The sequence below is a fragment of the Grampus griseus genome (genome assembly GCF_964374135.1).
Source record: "Grampus griseus genome assembly, chromosome: 19".
Classification (NCBI taxonomy): domain Eukaryota; kingdom Metazoa; phylum Chordata; class Mammalia; order Artiodactyla; family Delphinidae; genus Grampus; species Grampus griseus.
Window position 1 is genome coordinate 6,385,259 of NC_139013.1, and position 18,593 is coordinate 6,403,851.

Genomic DNA, 18,593 nt, shown 5'->3' on the forward strand with positions numbered 1-18,593 from the left:
CTGGTGGGGGAGGAGGAAATGGAGGGTTTGGAGTCACTAAAGCCAAGAGAAGAAGCGGTTTCAAAGAGGTACTGTGTCAAGTGCCGCTAAGTGAATGAGAAGGATGTGGGTGAAGAAGCAGCCCCTGGATTTGCAACATGGAGGTCGTTGGTGACCTTGACAAGGGCGGCTTAGTGTAGTGGGGGGCAGAAGCCCAGCCGTGTTGGAAGAGAGAATAGAACGGTAAGAAGTGGAGATAGTGAGTCTTTCCAGCTGTCTCAGAAGTTTTGCTGAAAAGAACAAACAATGAGGTGCAAGGAGATGTGTTCTCAAAGGAGGGAACTTCGGGGTGACTTTTTTTAAGATGAGAGTTACTAGGGCAATCTTTTTTTTTTTTTTTTTTTGAACTTCTGGCCGCACCTCCGGGCTTGTGGATCTTAATTCCCTGCACAGGGATCGAACCCACGGCCCCTGCAGGAGTCCTAACCACTGGACCTGCAGGGAAATCCTTTTTTTTTAGGGCAATCTTAAATGCTGATGCAGAGAGGCAGACAGTCTTTATGCAGGAAGGGGAAGGGGTTCATTGCCAGTGACAACTTTCCCTATTGTTACTTCTGTCAGTGGAATGCCCCTCTCCCAATTTTTTAATGAAAAAGAAATGTCAAATATACAGAAAATTGGGCTGCCCTGGTGGCACAGTGGTTGAGAATCTGCCTGCTAATGCAGAGGACACGGGTTCGAGCCCTGGTCTGGGAGGATCCCACATGCCTCGGAGCAACTAGGCCCGTGAGCCACAACTACTGAGCCTGCGCATCTGGAGCCTGTGCTCCGCAACAGGAGAGGCCGCGACAGTGAGAGGCCCGCGCACCGCGATGAAGAGTGGCCCCCGCTTGCCGCAACTAGAGAAAGCCCTCGCACAGAAACAGAGACCCAACACAGCCAAAAATAAATATAAATAAATAAAAATTAAAAAAATAAGAACCTGCTTATTAAAAAAAATAAATAAAATTCAAAAATATATATATATACAGAAAATTGAAAAACATTTTTGAATTAGCATTCATATACCCACCATTTAGATTCCATAATGGTTAACATTTCAAATGCTGAACTATTTGAAAGTAAGTTGCAGGTGTAAGTACTTCAGCCTGAATCTCCTAAGAATAAGAATACTCTCCTACATAACCACAATATCACATCGTTATCACACCAGAGAAAATTAACATTCATTCCTTAAGGTTTTCAAGATCGATGCCAAATTCACGTTTTCCCAGTTGCCCATAGACTGTCTTTCAAACCACGATCCATTGCAAGGTCTACGCAATTGCATTTGGTGGTTGTATCTCTTTAATCCCTTTTAATCTAGAGCAACTGCTCTACCCTTTTTTCCTCCCTCACGATACTGACTTTTTAAAGACACCAGGCCAATAACCCTGTCTAATGCTGCACATTCTGGATTTGTCTGATCGTTTCTTCATGGTGTCTTTTGACGTGTTCCTCTATCCTATTTTCTGTAAGATGGAAATTAAGTTTACTGCCTCAATAATTTTTTCATGGTGTTCCGAAGGCCCCAAAGGAATACCTAACTGTCCCATTTATTAAGTAGTTAGGTCCATGCAACTGAAGAAGTATTCATGTCCTAATGAGTTAGCACCAGTTGAAAAAGTAATGCACATAAATTGAAAGGGAAATATTTTATTTCATTCTAATTGCTCACTAATGGGATGGGTGCCCCTGTTGGGCACTGCACGACCTCTCAAACTTCAGAATCGGGGCTTCCCTGGTGGCGCAGTGGTTGGGAGTCCGCCTGCCGATGCATGGGACGCGGGTTCGTGCCCCAGTCCGGGAAGATCCCACATGCCGCGGAGCGGCTGGGCCCGTGAGCCATGGCCGCTGAGCCTGCGCGTCCGGAGCCTGTGCTCCGCGACGGGAGAGGCCACAGCAGTGAGAGGCCCGCGTACCGCAAAAAAAAAAAAAAACTTCAGAAACGGATTAGACACAACCACCTTCATTTCCAATTCCACAAAGATTTTCAGGGCAATGCTGGCTTTTAATCACAGAACTGCCAAAAACCCAGCTTCACAGAGATAAGTCATCTCAAAAAACGTAGCACAAATCTAATGTCGAAACTGTGAACTACTTCACACACACTCACACACACACACACACACACACACACACACACACACGTTACCAGCATGGCAGGCATTCTTTTTGGTGCTCCAGTTGTCCCAACTGCCGCCAATGGGAGCCCCTTCAAGCTGGCTACTGTGTCCTTTTGACCTGACCCCATTAGTATTTTGAACACTTTCTTGCCTTTTTGGCACAAAAGATGTCCCATGCTTACTTTGTAATTGCCCTACCCCCAAACCTGGAAGCAGCCACTTTTCCAAGAAGTCTGGTTCGTCTTAGGGGGAACGATATCTAGAAACCAAGACAGGGTGGTACCTGGTTTATTTCAGCCAAACTTTCAACCACTGATGGATATACATGGTTTGAGATTGTCCTGTCTGGTAAAGAACTAGAGTGTCATGCTCTGTGTCACTGACTGGTGCAGTTATCTGTTGCTGTACAGTAAATCACACCCAATACGTAGTGACTTAAAGCAGCAAAATCATTATGTTATCTCTTGAGGTCTCTGTGAGTCAGGAATGTGGGGAAGAGTCAGCTGGCAGCTCTGGCTCTAGAGTGGATACAGTGAGACTGTGGCCAGAGCTATAACAGAAGGGGAGCTGACGCAGCCGTGGGCTGGCCAGGAATTCTTCCCTCTTCAGGTAGCGTCAGGGCTTCTCTGTGTGGCCTCTCCCTGTGGGATACTTTGAGCTTCCTCCCAGCATGGTGGCCTCAGGGCCGTCAGTGCGCCTTTTAAGCCACCAAAGGCTCAAGAGCCACTTTCCAGCAAGTAAAGCAGAAGCCGCGTCTCTTTTATGACCTGGCCTTGGAAGTCAATGGCATCACTTCTGCCACACTCCATTGGTTGAAAAGGTCACAAAAGCCCTCCCAGTTTTTTTTTTTTTTTTTTGCGGTACGCGGGCCTCTCACTGCTGTGGCCTCTCCCGTCGCGGAGCACAGGCTCCGGACGCGCAGGCGCAGCGGCCATGGCTCACGGGCCCAGCCGCTCCGCGGCATGTGGGATCTTCCCGGACCGGGGCACGAACCCGTGTCCCCTGCATCGGCAGGCGGACTCTCAACCACTGCGCCACCAGGGAAGCCCCATTTGTTTTTCTGAAATAGTAAACGTACCTTCTGAGTCTCCATTACTATGGGGGGTAGGGTCCCCAGATCACTGCCATCCCTTCTTAGGTAATAAGGATTCTGGCCCATCATAGGCCATCATAGGCCCCAATCAGTGTTGAAAATGTGGATGAAAAATGGGGATCAGAGCTTAGGATGCTCAGGACTGCTGCTTGGGTTAAGCTTTAGGGCAAAGTTTAGGGGACAGATGGTCACGTGGGGCTTGGTTTTGTGTTTGCGCTAATCCGGGTGTCTTCCTCCCCCTTTCTACTCTCCCTGTGTCTTGCCCTGCTTCTGCCACACCTGTCTCATTTCCTCTGTCAAACAGGCCAAGCCTGTTGCCTTCCCCGGGCCTCTGCTGTCCATACTTCTTCTGCCTGGGGGCTCTTCCCTGCACACCCAGGCAGCTGCCTCCTTCTCTCATTTAGATCTCCGCTCAAAAGCCACTTGCTGTGGGAGGTCTCCGCATCCCCTCCAGCCTGCCTCCCTGCCCGCCCCTGTCTGCGTTGTGCTCTTTTGTTTCTCTGAAATAGGTTCAGACCAGACCAGGAAGCCTCAGGACTTGGTAACATGTGGAAATTCTTCTCTGCTTCCCTGCTCTGGCCTCTCCGCAGCAAGCCTCTGGAAACTAAGGGGTTAACGCTGGGCACTGCAGGGGCCTCCAGGATCCTGCTCTGCCCGGGCCCAGCAGCGCTCACATCCCTGAAAGTCCAGCTGAGGCTGGTTGTAAGGAATCAGTTCATGAAGCACTGGGCATGGCATCCGAGTCTGATCGAAGCAAGCACGTATGACAAGCTGGCCGCTATTACTATTACCGTTTTACCAGCACTGCCACGGACCTTGGGCCTGCGCTATGCTGTGCTCTGGGGTGCACGTATTCACACCTCCAATCTCCTAAACCAGATTTCTGTAGCGCCAAGGTGGGGACCCAGCGCTCCACAACCCACCTGTTGCTCCCAGGCCCTGGTCGCTCTCTTCTTCCTCAGTTTCCCCTCTCCGTAGTTCTTATGTCTCTGCATGAACCAGCCCCCACCCACAGCTGCTTCTTAGGCACCCAAATGTGACCCACTTTCCCTCCCCGCCTCCCAGCCCCTCTTTCCCCAGACTGGCTTCCACTTCGCCCCATTTCTGCCCGTGGGGATGAAGGGGACACACTTGCCCCTCCCAGGGCTCTCAGAAGAAGGGCAGATTGGCACTTTAGCTTTTCTCTCTCCTCCATATGCAAAGTTAGTAGCTGGACTTTTTGGGAGGAACAAAGAAGAGGCGAGATTCCTGCCTGGGAGGAAATTCAGTGCACTGGAAATGGGCTGCCTCTTTTCAGCCCCCTTCTGAGTTTCTTTGCCCCCGAATTCCCCATGCCCCCCCATCCCTGGCGGCTGAGCCTTTAGCGGTAGCAGACAGGGGAGGTGATGGGGCAGAGGGAGAGCAAGGTGACCTCTCCGAGACCCCTGCACCCAAGGTGCAATGTGGGCTTCACAGCTCTCTATGTATCTCCAGCACCTGGAGGAGGTGAGAGAACTCCGTGGGGGGAGGCTGTAGACCCCGTCCTCTGCCCTCTCCCACCCGCCTCCACCTGACAGGGCCGGGCCAGGGGCTCCTCGCCAGGGCCCAGCCTCTTCTCTAGCTCCTTCAAGACACCCCATCCAGAGCCTGGACTCTGCATTTGAATTCTGCTCTGGTTCCCCTGAGAGCTCAGCATCCTTATCTGGGAAATGGGTGCAAGGATCCTTCTGTCCGGCTGCTGAAAGGCGGGGCGGGGGTGGTGGTGATGAAGTGGGCACACAGTGAGGGTTCAAGACATTCCCTCCGTGCTCTCCCTCAGGCTCCTGCAGCCCACCTGTGCTCCACAGCTCTAGCTCCCAGGCTCCTTTCTCCCCTGGCCTGGATCTCCCCTCTCCCCCCACCCCCCTCTTGGTCTCCCTCCCTTCAGTCCTCTCATCTCTGTCCAGCTTTGTTTCTCCCCATCAGGCCAGCGCCTCCGCCCTGCTTCCTCCCTCTCCCCACATTCCCCCAAAGCCTCCCCGCCTTTCCTCCCGCCCTCTCCTACCTCTCCCCTCCCTCCTCCCTTCCCCCACTTCCCCGCTCCTGGGCCTTCTCCAGCCCCCTAAACATCTCTCTCCTTCCAGACCCTCTTTCCTGTCCTCTGCCTACTGCCTCCCTCTCCCCAGCTCGGCTTCCCCTCCATCCACCAGCTCTGGCCCTGCCTTCCCCTTCCCTCCGCATTCACCCCGCAAATATTTACCAAAGGTGTACTAGGAGTTTCTCCCCCCCGGCCTCCCATCCTGTCCGGGACGAGCTCGCCTCCCTCTCCCCTTCTTTCCACCCTTCCCCGCTCCTCCCTCGGTGCCTCCCTCTCCTGCTTCCCGCTCGGCCCTCCCTCCCGCTCTTTCCTTCCCTCTCTTCTCTTTCTCTCACTTTCTTCCCCTTCTTTCTCCCACCGCTTCACCCCTCCCCCACCCTCCCCCTCTCGTCCCTCCCCCTTCCCCTCCCTTCCCCATCCTCTCCCTTTGCCTCCCTCCCCTTCTTCCTCTCCTTCTCTCCTCTCCCCCCTCCGTTCCCTCCCGGGCAGCCTCCCCCCTCCCGGCGCCCTCCCTCCCCTCCCTCCCGCTCCCCCTCCATCATCAGTATTCCGCTCCCGTCTCTGCCGCTCTCGGCGGCTCTCGGTCGCTGCCGCACCGTCCGAGGCGGGGGCCGGGGCCGGGGCCGGGGCCTGGGGGGGTGGGGTGGGGGGAGAGCGGCGCCGGCGGCCCGACGAGGGAGGAAGGAAGGAAGGAAGGCTGGAAGGAAGGAAGCGAGGAAAGAAAGAAGGAAAGAAAGGAAGGCAAGAAGGAAGGCGGGCCGGCGGACGAGGGCGCCGGGCCGGGCGGCAGGCGGGCGGGCGAGCGAGGAGGCAGCGCGGCCCCCGAGCCCCACCGCTGCCGCTGCGGAAGCCCCCTCCCCATCCAGGACCGGGGAGGGGGGAGAACGCGAGAGACCCGGGCCCGGACGCAGCCCCGCCCCCCGCGCCTCCCCGCAGCGGGCCTCGCACCCCAAATCCCTGTGCCTCATTGGGGGGGCCTCCCCCCGCGGGCCGGGCATGCTGCCCCCCGGAAGGAGCCCCTTTCCTCGCTGTGAGTAGCCGCCGAAGGGCCCGGGCGGGGGCGGGAGGAGGAACCGCGGGGGGGGGAGCATTCTCTAATTAGGGGACCGTGGTCTTAGGCCTCCTCGGGGCTGGGGGGCCGGCGGCAGAGGACAGTGGGCGGGGCCTGATGGAGAGCAGCAGGCGGTGGGGGAGGTAGTCGGGTGGGGGTCCTCCGGGCCAGGCTAGTTCTGTGTTGGGGGCGGGGGTCGCCGCTGCCTAGGGACGGGGTGGGGGGGGGGAATGTGCGTCCGGCGGTCGTTGTGTATCCAGCTGTAGGGCTGAGGATGTAGGCTTGCGGGGCGGGGGGGGGAGGGGAGGTGGCTCGCTGGGTGTAGGTCTGGGCCCCTCTTTCTGGGGCGGGAGTTCGGGTTCTTCCCCCCCCATTGCCCCTCCCACCTTCCACACCGCCGCTGCTTGGGGTGGGGGGGCACGCCAGTGATGGGGAGGGGGGGAGAGGCGGGCACGGGGTTTCCTTGGTGACCGCGCCTGGCAGGAGCGGTTGCCCTGGCAACCGGGGAGAACCGGGGAGTTTGGGAAGTGAGAATGGGAAAAACGGAGGGGGTGACTGGGGAACGAGACAACCCTCTCCCCAATCTTCAGCCCCTCTCCCTCTTGGGTCCCCCAACCCCCTACTGATGGGCAACCAAACCCCTTCCCCTCCCTCTTCCCAAGACCCCTTTCCTTGACCCCATTCTGCTTCGGGGCCTTCTATCCTTGGCACGTGTCTCTCTGGGACCACTACCTGCCTCCCACCGTCCTTAGCCCTCTCCTCTTGGGGACCTCCCCTCCCCCATTTGCTGCCCTCCCAAGCCTTCCCACCCTCATACCTACTCTTCTAGGACCTTCTAACTGCACCTCATCTTCCCCTCAGGATCCCCTCATCCCCCATCTCTCCCCCTCACCCCCAGACATCCCCCCTTGACCCCCTCTCCAGGAGATCGCAACTTTGGCCTCTTTTTCCTCTAGCCCCCAGTCGCCACCTTGATTCCTCTCAGGACCCCTTATCACTTCCCCTCTCTGCTTAGGACCTTCACCTGGGCAGGGGCCGGTGGAGCTTCTCCCTAGCACCCCAGCCTCTTTCGCTACATCCTGCTCTGTCCGGGACCCCCTTCTGTGACCTCTCTTCACTTAGAGCCCCCCATCCCTGTCTCCTCACCTCATGGGATCCCCCAATCCCAGACCCCCCAGTCCTAGGGGCCTCCTGTCTGGAACCTCTCCTTCTCTTTCCCTCGGCTGTTTCCAACTCCCCGTCAGTCCTGGGGAGCCCGTGACCCAGGCTCTGTCCAGGGTCCCGCCCACATTTCCAAGCCCCCACCTCCCTGGGCTCTTCCTTCTCTCCGGCCAGGGGCCCAGCCAGTCTCTCTCCTGGACTCTGGGTCCTGATGCCCATGGTGCCCCCTCACCCACCCGGCCCGTCCTGTCTCTCTGCCACTCCCATCCTCCTCCCCCTCTCTCCCCGCCCCCACCCCTGCCGCTCCTCCGGAGCTCCGGCCCCTTCTCCCCGCCCTGCTCCTCGCAGCCTCAGGCCTTGCTTTCTGGAAGAGACTTTCTCAGGGTGAGGAAATCCCCTGGGGAGAGCCCAGATGGGAAAGGGGAGGGGGGAAGGGAGCCACAGGGCTGCCCCTCAGCCCCCTCCCCACGCCCTCCCCAGCTGGAAGCTGCAGTCGAGCCTCCGCAGCGCACCATTGCTATGCACCTCACATCCCAAGTCCCGGCCGCGCAGCCGCCAGACAGGAACTCGGGCTCCAGCGGCAGCTGGGGATAGCCAGAGTCGCTTCCCTCCCGGTCCAGGCAGCAGGCAGCATCCTCTCCCCGCTAGAACCTCCCCCCACCCCGCAGTGGCCAGGATCAGCCCCTCCCTCTTCCTGTCTCCTTGCTGCTTCTAACGTGCACCTCCTTTCCCTCCCCACCTTCCTCCCGCTCTTCCCTGGGTCTCCTCTAATCCTGGCACTTGAGTGTTCAAACACACACTCAGAAAGGAGGGACAGAGAGCGAAGCAGCCAAGAGGTAAGAGGGAGACATTCAGACAAGGCAGGGGAGGGTGGGAGAGAGGGGGACCCCACTCCCAAACAGACACACAGTTAGGGCGCACCACCAGGGAGCCAGACCTGCACGGAGTTACTCAAGTTCCAAAAGAAAGGAAAGTAGGGGAGGGAGGGGAACACACACCATCCTCACACACAGAGCAAGGGACCGGGCAAGGCAGAGACACAGGGAGCCGCAGACTCTGGAGCGTACGGGGAGAGACCCAGGGCGCAGGTGGGAAGGAGCCCGAGGGCACTCCAGCACCCGAGAGGTGCGGGGGGCGACCAGAGGCACAGCGCCCAACTTGCCAGAGAGAGTCAGCCATCACTGGAGGGCAGGAGGTAGCGTGTGAGGAAGACACAGAGGCACGTGTAGGCAGAGGTGCACACGTGCGTGGGCGCACACGCACAAACACACACACACAGAGTCATTCACTCGCAGCCAGAGACCCAGATGTGGAATCAGAGAGACCCAGTTACAAACTTGGCTTCAGAACCCAGAGTCAGAGAGAAAGACCTGGACACACAGAGACACACGCAGTCCCTCATACACAGAGACACGGAGGGAGAGACAAAGGCAGCACCTCCTGGAGAGATACCCTGTCAGGGAGGCCCTCACTCCTGGTCACCCTGTGCCCTCACACTCACAGAGACTCAAAGAGGTGTCATGGGGACATCGAGAGGCACGGAGGAGGCCCCAGAGCTCTGGAGATGCAGCCCCGCGTGTTGCTGGTACATTCTCACATCCCAGCGCGAGGGGTCTCCGTGTGTGCTGGACGGGCCCCGGCAGCCGCCCTGCATCCCTCCCAGAGTCAGTCAGAGGGCTCCGGCAGGATTAAGACGTCAGGTATCAGAGGGCCTTTGACACGTCTCGGGAAAATGGAGCCAGGGCCCAGCACGCACGCAGGCACGGGCACCGAGGCCAGGTGGAGAGAGGCAGGTATCCAGGCGAGGTGCTGTGGGGCATGGCCAGAGTGGGGGGGCGGGAGGGGAAGCGCTGAGTCCTCAGCCGCTTCCAGCACCCCGGCTCCTCTCCTCTCCCCCGCCATGGCTCACCTGTCTCCTCCGATAGGACGGTGCACCCTCTCATTATCACACCCTCCGCATCCTTCTTCCCTTCCCCGACCTCTCCGGCTGGGCATCTGTCCTAAGGTGTCACCTGGACCTCGTGTCTCTATCTCTGCACCTCCATCTCCCACCTCTCTCCCCTCGGCTAACCCTTCACCCCGCCCCCCAGCCCAGTGCCTTCCGGTCTTCCCTCCTCTGTCTACCCTTGCTTTCTTTTCCACTTCTTTCCGGCCGCACTCGCTCCCTGCACTTTCTTCTCCGTTTCTCTGTTGTCGCTCTCCCTCACCTCCAGCCATCTGTTTCTAGCCGCCCCTCTGTCTTCCTTCCTCTTCCTTTTTCCCTGCACTCGCCCTCCCCACAGCCCTGAGCACTTACACTGGTGTCCTGTGGACGGCGAGCGTTATTTCCCCCTACTGCTTTCAAAGTGTTTAATGTGTTGCCAACTTTTTGAAAAAACTTAGCAATTTCACATGAAAACTCATTCACATCACAAGAAAAAAATGTGTAACTTCGCGTGGTGATTTGTAAGTAGACTTCTTGTGATCGTTTTGCACACATTGAATTATTGTGTGTTACACCTAAAGCTAATATAATGTTATATTCAATTCTATCTCAAAACTCCAGATTCTCAGCTGCTTTTGCACAATTCTCCCCCTGGGGTAGCAGTGCCCTGTGCTCAGGTGCCCCAAGGACCAACCCTCCCTGCTCTGTTCTTACCTGCTTCGTCCATCTTCCTTACCTGCCCAGCACTAGAGTCAGCTGAGTTTTCCACCTCTGCTATTTTCTCTTCGGTTCCTCTCCAAGTGGTTCTTCCCACCTCTCCCACCCCATCCCCCGTCACTCTCTCCACACTCCTACCATTGACTTTCTTCCAGAATCGGAGCCCCTTTGCCAGGGGCTCTCTCTGCCTGCCCTTCCTGCCCCATCATTCTTCGGGGCAGTTTTGCCCCAGCTCTGGGCCTCCCTGGATCCAGGGCCTGCCTCCCTGCCACACCAAGGGCGGGAAGACTCTTAAGACCACCAGGCTGCAGAGCACACACGAGTGCTGTTGCAGCCCATCCTTGGTTGGCTGACAGCCAGGGTGGGCCCCAGACCCCACCCTTGTCCCCCGTGGGTCAGATTGCAGCCCACAGGCAGGGGTGGGTTTCCCTGTGTGTTGAAGGGAGGGCAGGTACACAGTTGAAAGTTCACCTGGTCCCAGTGCAGGTCTCAGAGGACAAGAGGCTATGTTCCGGGGGACGAGGGGCTTCACTTGGTCTCATCTCCGGGTCAGGGTGCAGATGACAGGGGTCCCCTTTGTGCCATGACAGTGCTCAACCCCACCAGCAGTTCCTCCACCATCACCCTTGTTGGGGTGTAGGGAGAATGTCTGTGCTTCCTCTCTGGCAGAGTGTAGGAAGTCTCCTCATCCGTGAGTTTAGGAACACTCCATCTTTGCTGGGGAGAAACCCCCTTTCCCTTCCCTTCCCAGTCCCTGAGAGTGGGGTGACTCTGCCGGAGAGGGGGTGGCAGGAGAGTAAAAAGAGTGCCAAGATGCCCCCTTGTTGCCTGGAAACCTACATGCAACTGTTGTCATGGCAGGTGGAGGGGAGGGGCTGCTTCTGAGGCCTGGGAGATGGGCTGGTAGGGCCCCTGCAGGCAGAAGTCCATCCCAGGGGGCGGCTGGGTCCTCAAGAGGGCTGCAGAGAGTGAGGACGCTGGGTCCTGGTGGGGGTGTTGAGAAGCCTGTGTATGACCCAGATGGCTAGCAGAGAGGGAGCGAGGTAGGGCTGGGGCAGCGACCCAGGCCACTCCCTTCCTGTCTCAGCTGTGTCCCCCTGGACCCCTCAGCCCACACTCCTGTCAGAGGGTTGAGCTTAGGCCCCAGAGCTCTTGTTCAAGCGCTGTGACAAAGGTCAGAAAACAGCGGCAGCCCCAGCTCTCCCAGAGGGGCAGCCCCAGGCGGTAAACGCGGAGATTTGCCGTCCACTTGCCTGGAACCCTCAAACACAGGGCCGGAGATAATGATGACAAGAGCTGACATTCATTAGCGCTTACCCTGGGCCAGGCTCTGTGCTGGTGATTCCATGTGGATTTGTTCTGTTCTCTCCTCACAGGAGTCCTGGGAGGGAGGCACGATCATCATCCTTATTTGACAAAAGGGGGAACTGATGCGGGAGAGATGAGGTCCCTTACCCGAGATCACCAAGGTAGAAGTGGCAGAGCTGGGACTGCAAACCTGGGCACTGGCCACTCTGCAGATTACCTCCCCCAGCTGAGATCACTGCTTTCCAAAGGGGGAAACAGAGAGGGCACCATGCTGGCCCATCAGCCCTCCGAGTGGAAATTAGGATCACTGATAATAACAATAATCAGATCGTTAAGAATAACAGATTCAGAAGATTAGAGTTTAAAAGAGATATCGGAGTTCTGGTAACTCACAGGCTCCTGGCCTCTCGATCTTGTTTATGCCCAGAGGGGAGAGGACATACCCAGGCCCATTCTCACGGCGGACTTTCCTTACCAGGGTGGGGGTGTCCAGTCCAGGTCCAGCTGGGTCTGGGGGGAACAAAGATCCTTCAGGTGATTCTGTGGGTCCCCCCCCAGTGATAAATGGGTGTTTCTGATCCAGCCAGAAACACTGGATTAACATGAGGGGGGGTGGGGGTGGAGTAAAAAGGAGGAAAAGATTTGTTCTTCTGACCCAGTGAGAATAAGTGATAACTGTTATTAATGATTTATTACTGACAACACTGTCACTGAGGTGTCCAGCACTGGACAGGTAATGACACCAAGCTAGGTGTCATTACCTTCACAGACAGAGCCTGGGGGGGGGGGGTCGGAGGGGGACACAGTGAGAAAGCGGCGGGTCAGAGTGTAAACCCAGGTCTCCCCGACACCCTTGCTCTTTCCACCTGTCCATCCTTCCTAAAGTGACAGTGTGACACTATCCAGGAGGAGGAGAATAGTCACAGTCATAGAAGAGCTGTATTGACCTTCTATGAGCCAGACACTGTGCTCAGCAGCGCCACAGATACGGGGACCACCGACTCCCCACCACCCGAGGAGGCCGATTAGCTCTTTTCCTCATTTTACAGATGAGCAAACTGAGGCCACGAGAGGCGATGTCCCCTTTCCAAGGCCCCATGTCTGATACGAGTGACGATCGAGGTTCTCACCCCGGTCTGCCTCCCCTCCCAGCACACCCCTAGACAGGGTGGGGGAGGGGAGGGTTCCTTACTCATCTGGAAATGGAACGTGGGAGCGGATTGCACACTTAGGGGACCCTTGACCCCTTGCTCCAGGACCAGCATCCCTGGGAAATGTGGGATCTCGGCCTGGTCCTGGATCCACCAGGTCAGAACCTGCACTTTCACAAAGCCCCCAGCTCAGCTCACCTGGATGTGCACCGATGTCTAAGGAACACTGATCCCGTCCAAGGAGTTTTCAGCTCTTGGTTACTTTTAGTAGAACCCCCCCTTTTTTAAAGAGTAGTAGTTCTGCACGCCCTGAGATGGAAAACAGATGGCAGCATTGCCCTTCCAGGGGACAGGGAGGGGAGCAGGGGGGCGGGAGGCCACAGTCAGGCTGGCTCACACTAGGGCCCTCCCCACCTGCAAACTCACCCCCATGCACCCCTGCGAGGCCTTGGCAATAACCGCTGTTTGGAGAACCGCCAGTACCAGGCTAGGTCCTAGCTCTCTCCCTGGGCGGATTCAATTCAGCGGCGGTGTGAGGCCGCCCCACCTCCCAGAGCCACACAGTACAGGGGCCCTGGGTGTTCAGCTTCCTTCCATCTCTTGGTTCCTGCCCGGGTCCGGGCGGTCATGGGTACAACGAGGACTCAGGACCTCGCCACGCCTCAGCATGCCCTTCCGTGAAGTGGGGCTGCTGTAGTCCTCCCCTGCGGGCCCAGGGCTGCCTCAGCAGAGGCCTGGCACAGAGCAGGCTTCACACGACAAAGGCAGAGCCAGCCTGGCTGTCGTGCCCTACTCTCAGTTGAGTTTGTTTCTCTCACTTTGATCTCCTTCCAAGTCCTTCCAGAATCCTGGGAGAGCCCTGCGAGGTTGTTGGGCAGAGCCTCCGAGCAGAGGAGCCCAAGCTCTGGGGACTCAGGACTGGTTCCAAGCGGGACGGAGGCTGAACCGGGAGGCACTGGGATGGCCATACCACGCTGTCCGTTACAGGAACCACTACGGCCACAGCCATGTGTGGCCATCGACATTTAGATTAGTTTAAAGAGGGGCTTCCCTGGCGGTCCAGTGGTTAAGACTCTGAGCTTCCACCGCAGGGGGCACGGGTCCGATCCCTGGTCGGGGAACTTAAGAATCTGCGTGCTGCAGGGCACAGCCAAAAAAAAAAAAATTCTCGATTAATTTAAAGTAAATCAGCAATTCAGCTCCTCACTCACACCACGTGGCAAGTGCTTGATGGCCACATATGCCGGCGGCCACCATACCCGACGGCGCGGATAGCACTTCAGTGGGGGACGGCGACCCACTCAAACACTGAACCGGTTCCACACCGGCTGGCAAACAGCTGCTGTTCTCCCCCCACCCCCTGCCTCCCCAGCCCTGTGTCATATGCTACCTGTTATCAATTCCCATTTCTCAGACGAAGAAACGGGGACGGCGAGCTCTGGTTCCCAGCAGAAAATCGGCAGCTGCCTGGGACCGGAGCGGGTTTGCTTCTGTCCCCGCTCGCCAGGCAGACTTCGCGTCCCAGCTCACGTTTGCCAGGCACTTGCTGACCAGACCATCTTCTGGGCCCCCTTTCCCCAGCCCCGGGCAGCGCTGACTGTCACTGATGTCCTGTTTTAAAGGAGGAAATGGGAGCCCAGAGAGGGGGAGGGCTTGGCCCAAGGTAACACAGCCAGCGACCGATAGCAACCAGGCTGCAGGTCCCTCCACCACCCGTAGCATCTGGGATGCTGGCATGAGCGGGTTCGCCACCTACAAGCAAAGACTGGACCGCTCCAATCTCCTCTCCCCAACCTTCTTCCCTGCCCTCTCCCCTTTCTTGGCTTTAAGAATGTGACCCCCAATCTATAAGAAGAACCTGGCCCCTCCCTCTGCCTCATCTCCAAGTTCTGCCACTGTTTGCAAATTGTCAGTATCTTTTCATTCTTTTCCTCCTCGCCACCCCTGTGGCCCCGGCCCCAGACTCATCCTCTCTCCCTGGACCTTTGGCCCAGCTCCTGCCCGGCCTCAGTCTCTCCCAAGAGTCCACTCAGAGGGAACTTTCCAACCCAGAGCTGACCCTGCCCCTCTCCTGTCACAGCCTCCCACCCTCAGCTCCCAGCACCCCCGCCTCTCAGTCCGCTGTGGAGCAGGACGTCTTTGTAACCGAGCTGGACTCTGCAGACCCCCGACCCCCATCTGCCTCTCTGGCCCCCAGGCCTTTACACACAGGGGTCCCTCTGCCTGACGCGCCCTTCACCCGCATGCCTCGCGCTGTTTTGCCATCACTTCCTCCCGCAGACGTTCCAGGGCCTCCACCCTGTGCTCACCCTCTCACTCGGCCTTTGTATGTCTCCCCTCCGGACCACTAACTCCCCAAAGACAAAGGCAGGTCTCCTCTGCCCCTGCGCCCCCGGCGCCGGCAGGGAATCCAGCGGTAGGGGGCGCTCGCTCGCTCCTTCATTCTGCGGGTATCGATGAGGCTCTGCAGGAGCCGGGCGCGTCCTAGGCACCCGGGATGCAGCCAGACAGACAAACTCCCTGCCTGGGGAGCTCACCTTCTAGTGGGGAGACAGGCAATGCGCAGGACCAGGCGTTATCCATCATATGATGTCGGGCCAGCTGATGAGAGGGTTGTGAAGGAAAGGAAGAGAAGTGTAAGGGACGGGCTGGGGGGCGGGGGGCAAAGAAACCCTCCCGGAGCGGGCACGGAACAGAGTCCGGCATGGAGACAGAGAGAGCAACGCAGACCCAAGGAGGACCGCTCCAGGCAGAGGGAACAGCAAGGGCAAAGGCCCTGAGGTGGGAACGTGCCTGGTGTGTGGGCGGAGACTCGGGGTGGTGGAGTCACCGGTAAATATTTGTTAAATGAACATATGAAAGACCAAATAAATGACCCGTCAGTGCTTCTCGGTCGGGAGTTGGGGGAAGACAGGAGAAGACAGCCCCCCTCACCAAGCAAGTCATCTCTCCGCAGCCCACCGCTGCCTCAGGAAGCTGGGGCAAGTCCTGAGCTGAGCCCCCAACTCTGTCTCCTCCGCAGCAGCTATGAGGGGCCTGAGCCACCCTTTTCCCAGGGTGATTCTATCTCAAAAGTTAGCGGACTGTCGATTCTCGGGGCTTTGGGGTTGCTTTTATTTTAAAAGCATTCAGGACACGGACAGGCTCAGAGGGACACACGTGTGAAGTTGTTTCATCCATCCCTGAAGCCTGTGCTGCCTGTACCCTGCCCCTCTTCCCCCCACCTTAACAGCTCCCGGCCATGCCCGTATGACAGACATCCAGGGAGAGAAGTGTTCATCTCTCCCTGGCTTTGATGTCTCTCCGCCCTCCTGGCTCCAGGCTCCACTTCCGCCCCAGTCCCTCACAGTTGGGAAGTTCTTCTTTAGATCTAACCTCCATCCCTCTTGCTGCGATGGCAGTCAATTTCCTATCTTTTCTCTCACCTCCTGAACTTCCCCCAGAAAAAACTGAGTACGCCTGACTGGAATGTTCCCTGCCTCTCTTTTCTCCTCACCCCGCCTCTCCTGGGCCCCTGAGTCTCCGATCTGCCATCTGCCTGAATCCTCTCAGGCACGATGCCCGAGATCTCTCAGGACTTGGGGAGGACGGCGAAGCTGGCGGGGCCTCGGCCCGTCGCCTCGAGTGCCTGGCCCTCCGTGCCTCCGCCTTCCCCTGGATCTGGGCTCGCTTTCTAGCTTCCTCTGTTCCCCCTTAACGCCTCTCTCCCTCTCCCTTGCCACCTCCCAGGGCTCGCGTTGGTCTCTGTCTCTGTTTCTCTCTCGTGCTGTGTCTCTGCCCCTTTCTGCCTTTCACACCTCTTCTCTCTGGGGCCTCTTGCATCTCTGTGTCTGCATCGGTCCCTTGCACCAGGTGGGGGTGGAGGACCCTCACGTTGAGGCTTCTCCCAGGGCCCTGGGGTGAGCGAGGCAGTGGGGTGACCTGGCCCAGGGCTGGGCCTTGGGTTCCAATCCCAGCTGCCCTGTATCCAGGCTGTGTGACCATCGGCCAGTACCTTCAGCCCTCAGGATCTGCTTCTCCATCTGGAAAACGGACACAGGGACAAAGCCTTCTTCCTAGGGCCGCAGGAAGAAGCCAGCATCTGGAGACGAGGGCACGGCTAAGCATGGCCCTAGGCCCATAGCGAGTGCTCAACAGAGATTCCCGTCACTATCAGGGGCGGACCATGGCCAATGAGGGTGGCAGAAGGCAGGTCACAGTTCAACAGGCCCCCAGGAGACCTCCAAGGGAACTGTCCCTGCTATCACGACAAGCTAGAGCGTCTCTGGGGCCCCTCAGCTCTGGGAAGGCTGACCAGGGAGGGGCCGCTTCCCAGCGGCGTGTTTAGCCTTGAGCAAGCGACTTTGCCTCTCTGTGCCTCAGCTTCCCTGTCTGTGAAGTGGGGGTGAGAGCGGTCCCCTGTCAGGGCCAATGGGAGAACTACAGTTAATGCGAGTCAAACTCCCAGGACTCTGCCCTGTTGGTGCCGGGTGCACGGTGGACGTTACCATCACTGGTGGTGGGGTTATTCAAGGAGTTGGTATGAGTCAGGCATGTGCACAGCCCCTGGCTTTGAGAACATGCTCAGAAAAAGAGGGTTAGCCAGCACCCCTATTAGCTGTGCTGGAGGGGACTGTAACTGGGGCCAGGTGTCCCCTCGGCGCAAAGCCATATCCTGGAACGTAGCCCACACAGGTGGCATCTGAGGTGTGGCTCCCCTCAGGGCCTGCATTTAGTGGGGTGCACGCAGCTGCCCTGGGGACCTACGGTGTAGTACCTGGGACCCTGCCAGCCAGATGGCGGCATGCTGTGGGTGCAGAAATTGAGCTGAAGGCAGTGTGTTTGCAGCGGCGGCGTATGGAGGTGCTGAGTCTGCCAGGCTGGCCTCCTGGGACGGGAGGGGCCTCCTGGGATGGGAGGGGACCCTGGGGTCTGGACGTCTGTGGGATGAGCCCGAGATGTGCAGCTGGGTGAGTGTGTCCTGGGCTGGGTGTGCAGAGAGGGGCATGTGGCCAAGCAGGTGCGTCTCTGTGTGACTATAGGAGAGAAGGCGGGGAAACTGGGGGGGATCTAAATGATGGCGCTGATAACTAATGCTTCCGATGTTCACTGAGCACCTACCCTGTGCCAGGGAACCAAACTGTGCACAAAACAGACGCGGTCCCTGCCCTCGGGGAGCTTACACTCAAGTGTGTGGGCTTCTAAGAGGTCAGAGGGTAACAAATGCGATATAGACAAAGCAGAGAAGGTTCTGGTGTGGGGTAGGGGTGCTGTGAGATGCAAGGAGGCCTCACTGAAAAGACCTGAAGGAGGACAGGGACGCCTGAGGATGAGCGGTCCAGGCAGAGGGAAGAGCACGTGCAAAGGCCCTGAGGCAGGACCGTGCGCGCCATTCCGGAAACAGCGAAGAGGTCAGTGTGGCCTGAGGTGGGTGGGTGAACGGGGTTAGGAGCAGCCCATCCTGGGGAGAGGGGTCTGCTAAACCTCGGTGAAGTCTCTGCCCTCACACCCCGTGAGACAGGCTGTGAGAGCTGTTTAGTGGAGGAGGGGCAGGATCTGACTTGGATGCTGTCAGGACCCCTCCAGCTGCCTGTGAGAACCGTCTGGGAGGGAGAGCGAGAGTCAAAGTGGGGAGACAACTGAGGAGGCAACTGTGATCATCTAGGGGAGATGGTGGCGGGGGTGAGAAGTGGTCAGATCTGCATTTTTTTGTAAAGAGAGAGCCATTTACTGAGCCAGTCCCCGAGTGGCCCCGTGAGATAGATACTATTATTATCCCTGTTGCACAGCATTTTTCTGCAGCTCAGAAAAATGAAGTCACTGGCCTAAGGTCACACAGCAAACCAACAGCACATCCGGGACTGAAACCCAGGCCCCCTGGCACTTGGTCGATGTGCTCTGTTATCGCTGCTTGTCTTTGGGGGCCTGTGGATGTTGGGTTTGGAGGGTGGGGGTAGCGTTAGTCAGCATCTACACCGGTGTCCGCACACAGTAGGGACGCAGAAAATA